This window comes from Entelurus aequoreus, linkage group LG06 (assembly GCF_033978785.1).
Source record: "Entelurus aequoreus isolate RoL-2023_Sb linkage group LG06, RoL_Eaeq_v1.1, whole genome shotgun sequence".
NCBI lineage: Eukaryota > Metazoa > Chordata > Actinopteri > Syngnathiformes > Syngnathidae > Entelurus > Entelurus aequoreus.
The window spans coordinates 17,273,811-17,292,654 of record NC_084736.1 but is presented as its reverse complement, the minus strand read 5'-3'; the positions used below and the strand labels follow the sequence as shown (position 1 = coordinate 17,292,654).

The 18,844-nt window shown below is 39.3% G+C and overlaps 1 long non-coding RNA gene across 1 annotated transcript; it reads left to right on the top strand.

Annotated features, from left to right (window-relative positions):
* The first annotated feature begins 175 nt into the window (after positions 1-175).
* LOC133651463 (uncharacterized) lies at positions 176-18,812 on the top strand. The gene is made up of 6 exons (XR_009826414.1): positions 176-614; positions 1,579-1,658; positions 12,852-12,939; positions 13,014-13,140; positions 18,175-18,414; positions 18,510-18,812. It is a non-coding gene; the product is annotated as an uncharacterized LOC133651463 (long non-coding RNA).
* Positions 18,813-18,844: the final 32 nt, after the last annotated feature.

Sequence of the window (18,844 nt, the reverse complement as noted above, 5' to 3'; positions counted from 1 at the left end):
TATTTGCATTGGATTGCATTAAAAAAAAGTAAAATGTGTTCTTGTCTCACATAATGATTGTAAATGATATACACTACCGTTCAAAAGTTTGGGGTCACCCAAACAATTTTGTGGAATAGCCTTAATTTCTAAGAACAAGAATAGACTGTCGAGTTTCAGATGAAAGTTCTCTTTTTCTGGCCATTTTGAGCGTTTAATTGACCCCACAAATGTGATGCTCCAGAAACTCAATCTGCTCAAAGGAAGGTCAGTTTTGTAGCTTCTGTAACAAGCTAAACTGTTTTCAGATGTGTGGACATGATTGCACAAGGGTTTTCTAATCATCAATTAGCCTTCTCAGCCAATGAGCAAACACATTGTACCATTAGAACACTGGAGTGATAGTTGCTGGACATGGGCCTCTATGTGGTCCGGATCATGTTTTTGTGTTTTCTGTTAGTTTTGGACTTCTTGTGCTATTGCTTGTGCACCTGTGAGTTTGTTTGGTCACCATGGTTACTTGATTTTTCACCTGCCCTGCACGCGCACCTGTTACTCATCAGAGACTCTATTTAGTTCTGCCTTTTCCGGTCACTCTGTGTGGAGTCATTCTTTTTACGTCACACCTATGCCACGTAAGTGTTGATTATTCTATGTCCTAGTCCATGCTAAGAAATTAGCTTCATGTGTTTTAGGCACGCTTGCCTTTTTTTTGTTGTTTTGCCTGCATTTTGGTAGTTTGGATTATTTACGTTTAATAAACCAAAGCCTACCTTCACGCTGTCGCCCGGAGCCGTCCATTGTTGCGTTGAGAGAACGAACCGCAGCAAACTGCACCCCCTATGTGACACTATGCACCTAAGTAGATATTGCACCAAAAACCAGACATTTGCAGCTAGAATAGTCATTTACCACATTAGCAATGTATAGAGTGTATTTCTTTAAAGTTAAGACTAGTTTAAAGTTATCTTCATTGAAAAGTACAGTGCTTTTCCTTCAAAAATAAGGACATTTCAATGTGACCCCAAACTTTTGAACGGTAGTGTAAATTGACCCGAGAGTGTGAATGTGAGTGTGAATGTTGTCTATCTGTGTTGGCCCTGTGATGAGGTGGCGACTTGTCCAGGGTGTACCCCGCCTTCCGCCCGAATGCAGCTGAGATAGGCTCCGGCACCCCCCACAACCCCAAAAAGGGACAAGCGGTAGAAAATGGATGGATGGATATACAAAAACAAAACAAAAGAGTGCCCCTTTAACGCTTGCTGCTGTTTGAGTGTCTTTCCTTTGTGGGCCACTAGAGGGCACTCTTAGTGAGGCAATGTCCTCATTGGACTCATGGCAACTGAAATATGAAAACATAAAAAAACATTTTTAAATGATGTATAATTCAAACTATTATTGATGACGTCAGCGCGGTCATTGCACATGAAATATACGCAGTATTCGCACGTATTTAATCCGTGTAACATTTAAAACTGTCATTGGAGAGAAATAATACTGATATTTGATGACATTTGGCAGCCTTTGTGAAGCTGATGTGTAATATTAATTACGATGCATGATTGGATCAATAATGGGGTTTTCTTTTCTCTCTTTCAGTCCAGCTTATGAACCTCAAACACCATGAGAGGGGCATCAAATCTGCAAACAGAATCTAAGATCACATTCTCGTGATGAAGGTTAACACACACACACATGCAGTAATCACACACAAAAAAAGCCTTGCCTGACTTGGTTTGAGGAAAGGAGTATGATTGACTGTGATCTGACTCACAGCGTCTCTAACCAACGCTGATTATTTCCTTTTTCCACATGCGGTGCTTGCTGATTGCAATTAGCTGTGTGTGTGTGTGTGTGTGTGTGTGTGTGTGTGTGTGTGTGTGTGTGTGTGTGTGTGTGTGTGTGTGTGTGTGTGTGTGTGTGTGTGTGCGCGCGTGTGTGCATCATGTACATGTTCATGCACGCATCAACAGCATCAGTCTGTGCGGTGCCACTAAAAGCTATTTCTCCTCCAGCAAATGAAGGGACCACCAAATCATCTGTTCCAGCTTCAACAAAAGCCTTTATTAATCATCCAGTTGATGTTTGAAGTCACATTTTAACGTTGTACAATTGGAAGCAGCGTCCTTTGCGGTGGACCTTTCGCTTTTGGTCTCTGCCTTTAATCAGTATTGCACATTTAGGAAAATGATGTCCACCGCAGAGGACGACGTCGGTTCTCAGGATGATCTAAAACAAGTTTTTTTTTAGTTTTTTTTTTAGAATGAAATAACGAGAAAGTGGCAAGGATTAACAAGGCACAAACTGCTCGGTCAATATTAGCGCTGATGAGGCCACTGTCAAGAACAGTAAAAAAGGTCAGTTTTGTACCAAATGGTGAGAAGCAACAGTTTCAAGTAAAGTTAAAGTACCACTGATAGTCACACCTACACTAGGTGTGGTGAAATTACCCTCTGCATTTGACCCATCCCCTTGTTCCACCCCCCGGGAGGTGAGGGGAGCAGTGAGCAGCAGTGGTGGCCGTGCTCGGGAATCATTTTGGTGATTTAACCCCCAATTCCAACCCTCGATGCTGATGGTAATGGGTCCCATTTTTATAGTCTTTGGTCTGACTCGGCCGGGGTTTGAACTCACGACCTACCGATCTCAGGGCGGACACTCTAACCACTGAGCTGTAGGGCTGGCCGATAAAACAATATCAACATATCGCGACAGACTAGGGATGATGTTTGATAAGAAATTATCGAGTTCGAGCCTATTATCGAATCCTCTTATCGAACCGATTACTTATCGATTCTCTTATCGAGTCCAGATAGGTTGTTGTATATGGAAAAAAACACACAATATTTGGTTTAACAAAAGCTCACTTTTATTATATAAGAAAAAAATAAAATCTAATAAATAAATAAATATTGACTGTTACCCCCCTAAAAAAATAAAATAAAAAAAATAAATATTGACTGTTGTTACCCAAAGTATATTAAATGGGATTTTTCAGAAAAACAAATATATACAGTAACACAAAAACAACCTGTCTCTGTGATCACTATATGTGTATAAATAATACTATAGTGTTAAATAAAATCAGTCCCTTGGGCACAAAACTGAAAATAATACAGCTCTCCAAAAAGTGCACTTCTGCTGCTATTTGACATAACTGTTTGTTATGATGCTTTGACATTTTTGCACTTTATTTCTTTATTGAAAGAAAATTCTATGAAGAGAAAAGTTGTTTGCAAATGTGGTTACAATGCTAAAAAATGAAAAGTTAAAGCTAAAAAAAGAAATACACTTTATTGAGTTAAAATCTTTCTTTATAGGGGGAAAGATGTGATGTTATGAGCTAGGGAATATAACAACTACACTACACAGCATGCAACGGGAGTGACGAGCATGCGCGGTAGCCCCGAAAAGTGTTGTTGCATGTCGTCACCCGTGAAAGTAAACGTCAAGAACTCAGCCAACACGCCTCGTCTGCATTATTTATAATTAGACAGACAACACATATACAGTGTGATTTTGTTTTGTTTACAAGGAAAGAAAAACAAAAGTTGAAAAAGGGAGATGTCATATATGTTGTATATATATGTATGTGCTGCGGTTGCTTTAAGAACGTTGTGACAGCTGCCGTAAAGGAGGTGCGTTGCTAGCCTGGTTGCTATGTTTCCGGTTGGTCGTAAAAATGTTCGTCATGTGTTTGTACCCTGCTCAAATCTCTCAGTAAAGTTATTCATTGGATTATACCTTTTGTTTTGAACTTTATTATTCCATTGTTTTTCCTGCTTTCCCTATCTGCGCCTAATGACTGAGCTACGTGACGCCATTTCTTGTGATGTCTCAAGGGGCATTTCTGGTCGGGATGGGATTCGTTCCGAGGGATTCGAATAAAGAACCAACTCTTTTTCTTTACTATAGTGGTCTCGATAACGGGTACCGGTTCTCAAAAAGGGATTCGAGTCCGAGGACTCGGTTCTTTTCTTATCGAACAACCGGGAAAACCGGTTTCGAGTATCATCCCTACGACAGACACGTAATCGATATCAATAAAAATGCATTCGACAAAACATTTGGATTTTTCTTTGTCGGAAGAACCCGGAAGTTGCGAAGCAAGGTTGGTTGCATGAACCCTCTCTGGTAACCTAGCAACACAAAGAAGTGAGCACTGATCGGTGGGAGTGACACGCTAACAGCCAATCAGGTAACAGTATCAACTATCACGTTAAGTTGCGCCATCTTGTTGTCTCACTGTTAATTCTTTGCATGGAGTGAGAAGTGAAAGTAAAAATTGTGGATAAAACGGGAAAAGTCACCTCAACGATATGGCGTTTTTTTGTTTTTTGTTTCAAACGGACCATGGTCAGACCAATGTGGTCTGTAAATGATGCAAGGCGCTCGTCCCCACCAAGACCGGTAATACCACGCCACCTTAGCCGCGCTCACCCTTTAGAGCACAGCTGTAACTTCCTGGCACTAAACCTTCAGAAAATAGTTCTTCTCAGGTTTATCTATGTTTACATTTTCACTATTTTGTTGAACCTTATTAACCCTTTCCTACATATTCCTTACTTTTGCACTTTCATTTTTAGGAAGTTGTTTTTTTTTAAACTTTTTTTGAAAAAACATAACTATTTTGTTAAACCTTATCAACCCTCTCTTACATATTCCTTACTTTTGCACTTTCATTTTAAGAAAGTTACTGTTTTTTTTTTAACATTTTAAACTATTTTGTTAAACCTTATTAACTATTTCTTACATATGACTTACTTTTTCACTTTCATTTTTAGGAAGTTATTTTTATTTTTATTTTTTTGAACATTTTTAACTATTTTGTTATACCTTATCAACCATTTCTTACACATTCCTTACTTTTGCACTTTAATTTTTAGGAAGTTATTGTTTTTATTTTTTTAAATTTTTAAATTATTTTGTTATACCTTATCAACCTTTTCTTACATATTCCTTACTTTTGCAATTTCATTTTAAGAAAGTTATTGTTTTTTTTTTAACATTTTAAACTATTTTGTTAAAACTTATTAACTATTTCTTACATATTCCTTACTATTTCACTTTCATTTTTAGGAAGTTTTTATTTAAATTTTTTTATTTTAACATTTTTAACAATTTTGTTATACCTTATCAACCATTTCTTACACATCCCTTACTATTTCACTTTCATTTTTAGGAAGTTTTTTTTTTTTTAATTTTTTAATTTTAACATTTTTAACAATTTTGTTATACCTTATCAACCATTTCTTACACATTCCTTACTTTTGCACTTTCATTTTTAGGAAGTTATTGGGTTTTTTTTTTACATTTTAAACTCTCTTATTGACCATTTCTTACATATTCCTTACTTTTGCACTTTCATTTTTAGGAGGTTGTTTTTTATTTATTTTTTTTAATTGGATTTTTGACGTATACAGTCCCGAAATACAATCAAAAACATGTCAAATGTTCTTTTCTCTCTCTCCCTCAAACAAGAAACCCCCCCCCCGAATTACCGGTGTATATATAAAATAAGATTAAAAAAAGCATCAGTCAAACAAGTACAGATGAAGCTTTACGTTCTGGACACATTGCTGCGATGCTTGTGTTCTCTCGGATGCAGAAATACAAAAACTCAAGACACTAGTAAAGCGTGGAGCCAAAAAGCCAAAATAGTCACCAAGGGCGAACAGCGAGAAAGTCTTAAAGGAAGAAAAACCAATCAAGCCTAATGAAAACGAGGTGAAACGTAAATGTCGCAGAGAGCCAGCATTGACCCAGCAACTTGTGCTGGGTGACTGAGACATATAAAGAGGACTGATTAACCAAAACAGCTGGTGGGAACAAGAATTACTAAACACGGGCAGGTGTGGAGAATTAGCGTCCATGGCAACCAAAAGTAAACGAAAGGAAAGAGGGCAGAGAACGGAAACTGACTAAAACATAAAAAGCTACTCAACATAAATGAAGACGTGACAACGGATCATAACAGAAGTCCCCAACAATACACAAAATCAGACAAAAGGCTCATCAATTATCTACCTTTTAATTACTTTTCCACCAGGGTTCAATTTGACATCAGTCTCTTTTACATATTTTAGGAAACAACCCCATCCTTCCTGAGACTTGACAGAACAACCGTACAATGTCAGCCTCATTTTCTCCAATTTAAGGAAATAAAGAATATCTCTAATCTAGCGGGTGTGGCAAGGTGGCACCGCAGCCTTCCAATTTAACACGAGTCTTCTAGCCAACAAAGTAGTGAATGTCTTTTTGGATCTGTTAATAGAAGATGAAAGAGGGGCTACCCCAAATAGTCACCTTAGGGCACGGGTGTCAAACTCATTTTACCTCAGGGGCCAAAATATATTCCGACGCGGGCCGGACTGGTAAAATCATGGCATGTTAACTTAAAAATAAAGATAACTTTAGATAGTTGTTTTTTTGTCTTACTTTGGCCAAAAATAGAACAAGTACATTTCTTAAAATGTACATACTGCAAATAATCCTCTTGCCAAAACAATTCAAGTTAGCTGAAAATTCTGAGGGAAAAAAAAATGGTGCAGTTTCAGAACACCATGAAGAACACAATGAATGTAGACTTTGTCTCAGTGTATTTACAAAGCCAGTAAGCACTTCCTGTTTAGCCTTATCATGTTGGCAGTTCAGCATTAAAGACGTGTTTGGAAAAGCAACCGAGTGTTTCCTCAAACCGCCGCATTCATGATTTCCACAACTGCCACAACACATTCATTTATTATCATTCAAATATTACAATTATAATATAATAACATTAGTTATCCAAATTACATCATAATAGCCGAATTAAAGATAACATAACTACAAACTTAACCAATGTAGATTTAAGCATAAAATAAAATGCAACAAATGTAGAAACACACATTTTTACAATGGAGTTCAGAGTGCACATCGTGCCGTTAACCAATTGCTAGCGCTGCACGGAATTTTAACAAAAAAGATGATGGTCGTGTTGACTAAGTCTTTGCCTCTTTATTTTTTTTCTCCCCCACTCATTCACACTCATTCACACAAAATGAGTTGTTTCTTTCTGTTATTACATTTCTAGTTCCTACAATATAGAACAATACAGTCTGCAAGGGATACAGTCCTTGAAGCACACATGATTGTGTGTGCTGTTGGTCCACTAACATTTTCATTAATTACTATTTTTTTATGTAATTGTTTTTATATTGTTTTACTTTCTTTTTTATTCAAGAAAAAGTTTATTTATTTATCTTATTTTATTAAAATTTTTTAAAAAGGACCTTAACTTTCTTAAAACCAGGTCCAGTCCAGATTATGTCCAGGTCGGGCTCAGCAACACACACCTTCATTTATGTACACTGAAAATTAGGGAACACAACAGATTGCATATAATCTATAAACAAAATTACATTTTCAAAATAAGCATTTATGTACAGTCCAGATTATGTCCAGGTCGGGCTCAGCAACACACACCTTCATTTATGTACACTCAAATTAGGGAACACAACAACAGATTGCATATAATCTATAAACAAAATTACATTTTCCAAATAAACCTTTGAGGACTTCCCATCTTTCTTTTATGTTTTTTGGCATCATTATCGTTTTCAACCATATAACTTTCAAAGGTAAAAAATACTGAATAAATGTTTTAAAGAAAGTAATACTAAGTGAATATCTGTTTTTGGCCTTAAAAATAAAATAAAATGCCTCTTACCGTTTCATTATTTTATCAGTATAGTGGATATTTTAAAATTAAAAAAAGGTATAGTGCGTCGCTACAGCATAAGTCTGCCACCATCTGCTGCCAGCCACAACAGGAGCAGCAGACTGCTTGCACCTGCGCTGATTGGAGTAGCGGCGGCGCTTAAATGTCAGCGGACACGTCATTTTTAAACAGCGTGACGTGGGTTACACTGAAATTGTTATTGCGACATCCAGTGGACACATTTAGAACAGCAATTTATTAAATTAAAAAAAATTGCAGCTCATTTTTTTACTTAGCAAACTCATTTTGCGGGCCGGATTAAACCTCTTCGCGGGTGACACCCTTGGCTTAGAGAATTCGGTTCAATCTTTTGGCCAATTAGCCAAGACAAAGTATTAAAAATTCAGTACAATAACAAACCGCACAGGGATGCAAAAAGCCAAAACGTATGTATTAAGTTAGCTGGAGATTGTTGACATTAAACCGATATTTTGTCATACATCTTGTCATGATCTGTGGTCTGGATCATGTTTTTTGTTATTTTCTGTTAGTTTAAGATTCCATGAGTTACTGTTTTTGTGCACCCTTGTTTGTTTTAGTTTCCATGGCGACCTATTAGTTTCACCTGCGTCTGGTGTTCGGGACACGCACCTGCTCTAATCAAGAGACCAGTATTTAAGCCTGTCTTTGCCTGTCAGTCGGCTGGCGTCATTGGTTGTGTCATGCGATTGCTTGTTTCATGCTTAGTTCATGCTGCTCGTTTTCATGTCCAATCCCAAGTTTTTGCTAGTTGTACGATTCATGCCGTGTCCACGTAAGTGTTAGTTGTTTCATGCCATAGTAAGTCTTGTTTGTTCCATGCCATAGTCCATGTTAAGTGTTTAGCTTCTATGTTTCCTGCTTTAAGTTGTTTTTGTTCGTTAGCTTCTCGTGTGAACGGCACGCTTTTCTTTTGTCCTGTGTAGGATTCATTGAGAAAATAAATATGTTCCTACCTTCAAGTCCTGTCCGGAATAGTCCGTTTGCGTCCTGGGAAAACAAACCTCGCAGTAAGTTGCGACCCCGCCCCGTTAGGACACATTTTTTGCCAGCCAGACTTTGTTTGGTATGATAAGTACGATGTATTAGCTTGCACAAATAGAATACTTATGAACTCTGCTTGAAATCTCTGTCCTGTTCTCCTTAGACTCAGGGCGTAGTTGAAAAAATGGATTGAAAATATGTTTAATTGATCCTTTTAAAATCTGAAGTGTTGTAAAAAAGCATCTAAAGAGGTTATTGTTAAGTGTTCAATGTGATTTGATCATTTTGTTGACATTGAGTGTTTTCCATGCTTGTGATGACATTTCCTTTCCTTTCTGCCTTGATAGTGTCAGGTTCAAACACTGATGACATCTATGAAACAGACGAGAAGCAAGGAATCATGCAGAGACAGAGTTAAATTTTGCTCAATTGAGGACACACGTTTTTTGGGCTGTATTCTAGTTACAGATCCAAACTAGGCTCTAAAGTCTAGCCTACGTGCTTCCCCTATGTATTTGGGAGGTCCCTGGTTACATCACTGAAGCTGTCGCTGAGGGAAAGGGGTAATCTCGACAGTTGCAGTTAGACACAATATATATATATATATATAATATACAAGAAATGCAAATGTGTTGACACTGGTGATCTCGCCTTGTCTCTGCTCTGTCTGCGTCACGGCGTTGTTCGGCCTTGGCAATCAGCAGGCCGTTCCTGGACACAGACACTGATACGAGACTGGCTTGCAATCTTTTGGATTGCCAGCTTTGCACAGACAAAGAAAAATACCACTTCAGTACAATTAATAATAACTATAGCAACAGCCCTTAAGCATAAGAGTTGTGTGATAATATATACATAATTATTCTAACAGATAGCAAAGGGGATTTTTTGAAATGAAAGTGTTTAATATGTTTTTCTCTTGGTCCTTATTTTTCGAAAGGTCATAAAAAATATCAATAATTACCGATATCGACCGATACAAAACATTTATATCAAGATACAGTTTTTCAGCCCTAATTGCCCCTCCTTGGTTTCAAGTGCAATCAGAGCTAAATAACGTGCTTCAATAGCAGCTACTGCCATCTTGTGGAGTGTTTAGAAATGACACCAGGGGGTATTTCATCATCGGCATGAGAAATGGGAGTCATAGATCATACATGGAGAGGAGGGCTGCGGGCTCACAAGCTGCATCGTTAGACAAATTGAAGCACTACATTAACAGGCGGACCCTTTTGACACATCCAATTATAGGGGACGGCCTCCTTGTGAAAATGTCCTGCAGCCCATCCAGAAAAGCCCCCCGGGGACAAGTTGTGTCACTCAAGTAGCGACGCAAGGGCATCTGACAAAGTACCATCGCCAAGGCCAATCTCTAAAAGACCAACATTGTAAGCTTGTGTTTAAAATGTAAGACATATTGGAGTGTTTGTTTGTTTGTCTTTCTGTTTGTTAGCTAGCAGCCTACCTACCAACCCAACTAACTAGTACTACTACTAATAATACTAATTAGCACCCAGGGCTAATGCTACAGAGTAAGCTAATGTTAGCTTGTTTGAGGGCGAAATCGATAGCCATGCACAATTGAACAACAATGCCGGATTGAGTCTACTATATTCACTTATCTGTCACAGTAAGGCGACATGTTTTATTCCAAAGGAGACTATGGGCATTGCTGCAGCAAAGTAGAGACTGTGGAGTATAAAAACAAAGCATGGCAAGCTAATGTTAGAATGTGTAGGAATCAGCGAAAACCATGACAAATTGAACAAGAATGGCTGCTCTCATAGTTATTTTATCTATAGGAGACTGAGGGCACCACTGCATCAAAGGGTACACAATGGAGTATATGGGTGAACTAACCTTAGCATTTGTAGGAATCTGCGAAAACCATGCCACATTGAACTCATCAGTCAACAACAATGTATTTACTTCTCTGCATATTTATTCAAGAGGATACTGAGGGCACCACTGCAGCAAAGCAGAAACCGGGGTGGATAAAAACATTGCAGCGTCCATTGAAAGCGAACCATAGATTGGGTGGGAAACTGAAAAAACAAACATGCTAGACTTAACATATTTTCTCCAGCATGCTCATTCAAGAGGAGACTGAGGGCAACACTGCAGCAAAGCGAAGACTGGGGAGTATAAAAGCATGGCAGCATCCATTGAAAGCTAACCTTAGCATTTGTAGAAAACTGAAAAAAAAAACATGCTTGATTCAACATATTTCCTCAAGCATGCTCATTTTAAGAGACTTAAGGCAACATTGCAGCAAAGCGGAGACTGCGGAGTATATTAAAATGGCAGCTTTCATACTAAGCTAACCTTAGAATGTGTGGGAACCTGAAAAAAACATACTGGATTGATCATATTTTCCCAAGCATGCTAATTTAAGGGGAGACTGAGGGCACTGCTGCAGCAAAGCAGAGGCTGGAGTATAAAAACACGGCAGCGTCAATTGAAAGCTAACCTTAACATTTGTGTGAAACTGAAAAAAATAAAATGCTGCATTAAACATTTTCTCAAGCATGCTAATTCAAGAGGAACATGAGGGCAACACTGGAGCAAAGCAGAGACTGTGGAGTATAAAATACAGCAGCTTCCATAGTAAGATAACCTTAGAATATGTGGGAAACTAAACAAAAATGCTGCATTCAACATATTTTCTCCAAGATGCTCATTCAAGAGGAGACTGAGGGCACCACTTCAGCAAAGCAGAGACTGGAAGCGTCAATTGAAAGCGAACCTTAGCATTTGTGGGAAACTGGGGAAAAAATGCTGGATTCACCATATTTTCTCCAGCATGCTCTTTCAATAGAATAGAATAGAAAGTACTTTATTGATCCCTGGGGGAAATTCAGCGAAAGATTGTACGCCTCCTCTTTTATTTGGACTTTCCCTGATTACATGGCAACAGCTGTTTCTAAGGGACGGGGGTTGTAAACAGCCATCGCCTTTGGTTACAGAACAGTTCAAATAAAAGGTTGTATACAGTTCACAGAAAAGGTCCTAAAACAGTTCACAGAAAAGGTCGTAAAACAGTTCAAAGAAGAGCAATAGGAGACTGAGGGCAATACTGCAGCAAAGCGGAGACTGTGGACTATAAAAACACACGGCAGCGTCGAATGTAAGCTTAGCATTTTTATGAATCTTCAAAAACCAAGTCGCATTGAACACATCATTCAGAATAAGACGTTTCTACTTCTATGCATGTTCATTCAAGAGGAGTGTCAGAATAATTGTATCTAAGTTATCACAAAACTTTGTGTTTCGATGATTTCCCGGCGAGCAGACAAAAACTGTCTTTAATCCTACCAAGCAGAAGGCTTGTAAAACTCCACTGTGTAGGATGGGAAGCAACATGAAGGTGTTCTGTTTCTTTCATGTATTGTAATCAACAGGAAGATATTGTCTTGACCCGAGATCTACAAAGCGAAGAAGAAGCAGGACCTTCTTCTTTGAACTGTTTTACGGCCTTTTCTGTTAACTGTTTAAGATCTTTTCTTTGAACTGTTCTGTAACCAAAGGCGATGGCTGTTTACGACCCCCGTACCTTAGAAACAGCTGTTGCCATGTAATCAGGGAAAGTCCATAAAAGAGGAGGCGTACAATCTTCCGCCAGAGCGTGGGGGAACTGTAGAGTACAGTCCGGACGTCTCTCCTCAATTGAGCCAAATTTAATTCTGTCTCTGTTTAATTCCTTGCTTCTTGTCTTGTTTAATAGATGTCATTAGTGTTTGAACCTGACAAGGAGACTGAGGGCACTACTGCAAAAAGCAGAGACGGCGAAATATAAAAACACATGGTAAGCTAACTTTAGCATTTGTGAGAAAACCATGCTGGATTCATCGTATCTTGTCAAGCATGCTCATTCAAGTGGAGACTGAGGGCACTGCTGCAGCAAAGTGGAGACTGTGGACTATTTCAGGGTAAACCAGGTTTGTTTATGAAGGTTCTCGCCGAGTTTCTTCCTTAATCGTCCCAAGCGATACACATGTCAATAGTGAGTAAAGGTAGTACTGATAAAAATGTACATTTTAAATGTTTGTATTTACAAATTTCAAAAAGGTTTTAAGGACGTGTTAATTGTTGATGGATTGGCTTGAAGTTGTGTCTCAATACTTTTGCTCACGTGATGTAACTTTATTAGGGTCGGGCTCACAATTTTGCGGAAACACTAGAAGACGAATCTTGCCGACGTGAAAGACGGCAACTTGTACAAAGGAGCAAGATTAAAGGTGATTTTTTTATTAGTTTTTTTTTTTCTTCTTACATTCCGAGGCCTTTGATGCGCCTAGCCATTGTCTCGCAGGAAATTGAAGGGGAAGCGGAGAGAAGCGGCGTAGGGCAGGCTGGAGACGACGGTGCTGGGACTTGGCGGAAATGAGCCAGCCTGGCGTGAACTTGCCTTCCAGCCTGGACAGAGGAAACATGGAAAAGTAAGTAAAATGGTAAGATTCCACCTGTAGAAAATACACAAAATCACTCTATTTGTTCCTTCAACTTATGAACGTTTAAAGTCACTCACTAAGTGATGAACTTATTTGTTTACTTCCTGGTTTTGTAAGTTGCCAGGAGTGACAGACAATAGATTTTTTTTATCAACTAAATTACACATAGTGAAGTGAATTGTATTTATATAGCGCTTTTCTCTAGTGACTCAAAGCGTTTTACATAGTGAAACCCAATATCTAAGTTACATTTAAACCAGTGTCGGTGGCACTGGGAGCAGGTGGGTAAAGTGTCTTGCCCAAGGACACAACGGCAGTGACTAGGATGAGGAAAGCGGGAATCGAACCTGGAACCATCAAGTTGCTGGCACGGCCGCTCTACCAACCGAGCTATACCGCTATACAAACATAGGTTGTTTGTCGTTAGCCAACATTTCTATTTTGGTACCGGTAACGGTACAAAAATGTATTTTGATACTTTTCGATACTTTTCTAAATAAAGGGGACCACAAAAAATTGCATTATTTGCTTTATTTTCACAAAAAAATCTTAGGGTACATTAAACATATATTTATTATTGCATGTTTGTCATTAAATAAAATAGTGAACATACAAGACAATTTGTCTTTTAGTAGTAAGTAAACAAACAAAGGCTCCTAATTAGTCTGCTGATGTATGCAGTAACATATTGTGTCATTTTCCATTCTATTATTTTGTCAACATTATTAAGGACAAGTGGTAGAAAATGAATTATTAATCCAGTTGTTCATTTACTGTTAATATCTGCTTACTTTCTCTTTCAACATGTTCTATCTACACTTCGGTTAAAATGTAATAATCATTTATTCTTCTGTTGTTTGGATGCCTTACATTAGTTTTGGATGATACCACAAATTTGGGTATCAATCCGATACCAAGTCATTACAGGATGATACATTGGTCATATTCAAAGTCCTCATGTATCCAGGGACATATTTCCTGAGTTTATAAACATAATATAAATTTTTAAAAAAAACGAAAAAAGATTTTGTGATGCTAAAAAATATCAATGTAATCATAGTAGTATTGACTAGATACACTCTTGTACTTGGTATCATTACAGTGGATGTCAGGTGTAGGTCCACCAATAGCGTTTGTTTACATTTTGACACCGATGAGCTACGGTGTGTGGTGAAGCATGTTTAGCTATTCCTGGTCCTGCAGGGATGATACTTGTAAGAAACGTACTTTATTTGTCGCCATGGAGACCAGGTTTAATGATTTAGAAGTAGCTAAAACGCTGCCGACTTGGGCTTGGCTTTAGCTGCTAGCTAGCTAGCCATGTCTTAAAGCACCTCTTCCTGAGGAGTTTTCAGTGTTATAGCCTCACCTTTATCTTTAGTTTGTAAGCCAAAACCCGTCTGTTCTCCCTTTTCTGTCTACACACTGTGTCTGCTTGTAAGTACTCCGTGATTGTGCGCTGCCGAACATGCTCCTCTGCTCGCAAAACTAACAATGACACAACGTGACGACGCCGGGGGTTGGGGGGTGGGGACCGCTACTTTTTAGAGGCGGTATAGTACCGAATATGATTCATTAGTATCGTGGTACTATACCAACGCACAAACAACAACCATATAACTGATTAAGTGTTGCACATGTGTTTGTTAGTTTGCTAGCAGGTTACTTCCTGGTCTTTGGAGGACAACGTAAGTGTCAGGTTCAAACACTGATGACATCTATTGAACAAGACAAGAAGCAAAGAATTAAACAGGGACAGAATTACATTTGGCTCAATTTGAGGAGAGACGCATGGGCACTGTACCCTTGAACAGTGTCTCAGCACGCTCTGCCAAAAGATTGCACGCCTCCTTCTTTTATTTGGACCTTCCCTGACCACATGGCAACAGCTGCTTCCAAAGGGACGGGGTCGTAAACAGCCATCGCCTTTGATTACAAAACAGTTCAAAAGAAAAGGTCGGTTCAAAAAAGAGGTCGCAAAAGAGTTAAAAAAAGCGATGCCTGGAGGGGAGTCTGGTCCTGCTTCCTCTTCGCTTTTGTAGTTCTTGGGTCAGACAATATATTTCTGTTGATTACAATACATGAAAGAAACAGAAACACCTTCATGTTGCTTCCCTCCCCCACAGTGGAGTTTTACAAGCCTTCTTCTTGGTAGGTTCAAAGACATGTTTGTGCTTCTCGCTGGGAACTCATTGAAACACAAAGTTTTTGTGATAACTTAGATAAAATTATTCTAACAGTAAGATACTAACAACTAAAAATGAGGTTATGTTGTGTTTGACCATCCATAGCTAGCAGGTTATTTTTTAGCTTCGTTGAGGACAAGATGTTACATATAATGGACGAGACCATTATGATTCATAATAAACAAACGAGCGTACAAACAGACAAACTGTATTAGCCCCCTAGTTGTGTTCATTAGCTAGCTAGCACGTTAGTTCCTGGTCTTTAGAGGACAGAGTAAAATACTATCAACTAACTAATTAGTTAGTTCCTAGTGTTGTTGAGACCAACGTTAGATGTTACAATTAATGGACAGTAACATTTTTGATTAATAAACAAACAAACTGATAAATGAATGAGCGTACTAACTAACCGTCTAACACAGTTTCCAAAAACAATTTGAAATGTGGACTCGTCAGACCACAGAACACTTTTCCACTTTGTGTCAGTCCATCTTAGATGAGTTCAGGCCCAGCAAAGCCGACGCCGTTTCTGGGTGTTGTTGATAAACGGTTTTCGCCTTGCATAGGAGAGTTTTAACTTGCACTTACAGATGTAGCGACCAACTGTAGTTACTGACAGTGGGTTTCTGAAGTGTTCCTGAGCCCATGTGGTGATATCCTTTACACACTAATGTCGCTTGTTGATGTAGTACAGCCTGAGGGATCGAAGGTCACGGGCTTAGCTGCTTACGTGCAGTGATTTCTCCAGATTCTCTGAACCCTTTGATGATATTACGGAGCGTAGATGGTGAAATCCCTAAATTCCTCGCAATAGCTGGTTGAGAAAGGTTTTTCTTAAACTGTTCAACAATTTGCTCACGCATTTGTTGACAAAGTGGTGACCCTCGCCCCATCCTTGTTTGTGAATAACTGAGCATTTCATGGAATCTACTTTTATACCCAATCATGGCACCCACCTGTTCCCAATTTGCCTGTTCCCAATTTGCCTGTTCACCTGCGGGATGTTCCAAATAAGTGTTTGATGAGCATTCCTCAACTTTATCAGTATTTATTGCCACCTTTCCCAACTTCTTTGTCACGTGTTGCTGGCATCAAATTCTAAAGTTAATGATTATTTGCAAAAAAAAAAAAGTTTATCAGTTTGAACATCAAATATGTTGTCTTTGTAGCATATTCAACTGAATATGGGTTGAAAATGATTTGCAAATCATTGTATTCCGTTATATTTACATCTAACACAATTTCCCAACTCATATGAAAACGGGGTTTCTAAATTAATAATGAATTTGTTCCGTTCCCAACTAAACATACCATGTTTTATGTAAACGTATGTCGAAAAACTTGAGTCGTTGGAATTCAAACACACTCAGGTCAATGGCAGACATCCTCCGCGAGCGTCATGACCCGCACCCCCACGCAGTCACCTTCAGGTAGGAGTGTGATGTGCGATGGGGGTGGGGGAGAAAGTGGGTTTGCTCTGGCGGGAAATGTCTATTTACGCAGACGAAAATGAAGTGGGCCCTTGTGACATTTTCACAGGCCTGCAGGCAGGAGTAACCTTCAGGACCGCTCCAGTACGGCGGCATCGGGCGGGAGATGACATGTTCTGAGTTAAATTTGACATGCTTGAGAACTACCCGGAATCGTTTGAACGAATATCACACATTGTAGACAAGTAGAGGCAGCATACCCTCCCTGGCAGAGGTAATGACTGCGTTCTAAATTGCAATTATAGACCACGGGCTGTGATGCAATTACGTGCTTGTATCTGCACATGTGCACACTGCCGCAGAATGACAATGAGGACTCAAAGACAGTAGACTCTCGAGTTTATATGAATGAACTGCCAGTCATATTATTTATTCAGGAGTTTGACGCTAAAACCCCAAATATGTACAGTTTTGCAAAAAAAAAAAATCATTAAAACACAGAATTTGGACCACTCAAAAAAGACCTTCATGATGCTTCCTGCTAAAAGTTCCAAAGCAAACTTGTGATGACTCTGTAATCAAAGGTGCGCTGACCTTCCGGGTCGGATGAACGAAGTCGGTAATTTGGACCTTACTTTGGAAGCCGTCGCAGAGGAGTTTTCTTTTTTTGGTTTTTGGTTTGATTGGCAGATCCTTGCATTGACATTATAACCTTGCTAGCGAACATAGAACACTTGGGTCCAAACTTGTGATTTCACAGACACATATCACAACGTTTGCTATTTCCTTCGACATCGACGACACTACTAATCATGGTGGACTTCATGAGAGACAACGACGACTACTTTTGGACAAACGATGATCCAGGACCTTACATTTTTTAGCCTGAATATAAGGAGGATGATCTACAAGTTTTAGAAGTGAATAGTGATAAGCAGATCCAGAAAGTAGCTGTATTGCTACGTGCTAAACAAGAAATGCAAACTACGAACTTGATTAAACGATCACTTTTGGACTGATTTACTAAGATCCAAATACCACGTGCTAAACAGTGTGTGCAAAAAAATTAAATAGCGTGCACTATGAGTAAGCGTGTTGCAAGCTAGCACCCCTGAATGTAAACAAATGCCATGGGTGGATCTACATCTAACATCCCTTGTAATGATACCAAGTACAGTAGCGTATCTAGTCAATACTACTAGGATTACATTGATATTTTTTATCGTCACAAAATCTTTGTTCCTTTTATTAAAATTCATATTATGTTTATAAACTCAGGAAATACGTCCCTGGAAACATGAGGACTTTGAATATGACCAATGTATGACCCTGTATCTACTAAGTATCGGATAGATACCTAAATTTGTGGTGTCATCCAAAACTAATGTAAAGTATCCAAACAACAGTGTCACGGCCAGGGCGCATTGGAATGCGCCCTCATCCTTGCGCTCTGCTTGTCGCACCTCGGGACACGCCCACTACCGTGCACATCCAGGGACGCACTGCACGCATCTCCGCCCTGCAGCAGCCGCCAGCTGCAATCATTCACCGGCAATCAGCGCACCTGCCTCTAATGATCAAGCTGCCTTCTTAAGCCTGCACAAGCTGCCATGCCGGGCCGGAATATAATCTTCTGTTGGTGTACAGTAAGCGATGATCTGATGCTTGATGCAACCTTGCTCTCTCTTTCTGTTTTCCCCTCCTTGTTTTCAGTGTGCATTTTCTCGTGTCGTACCCGCAGTACCCTCCGTCGTCTTGAAAGTGAGCCGTGCGTCTCACTTTTCTCTGGTTCTCCCTCTGGACTCTTCCCTGCCTCCCTTGCGCTTCCTGATCCTCGACTCCTCGCTTGCTCCCGGACTCTGACGTCTCTCTCTGCCCCACGGACCTCTCGCGGATCTTGGACCCCTTTTGCCTTGCCCTCTTTGGATTTGTCTGCTTCCTCATCCAACAACACTAGGTAAAACACACTACAGCTAATCACACACATAGCTACACACCACATACACCTTTGGATCTAGTTCACACTCCATTTCCTTAGTTTATAATCTACTGTTTGAGTATTATATATATATATAT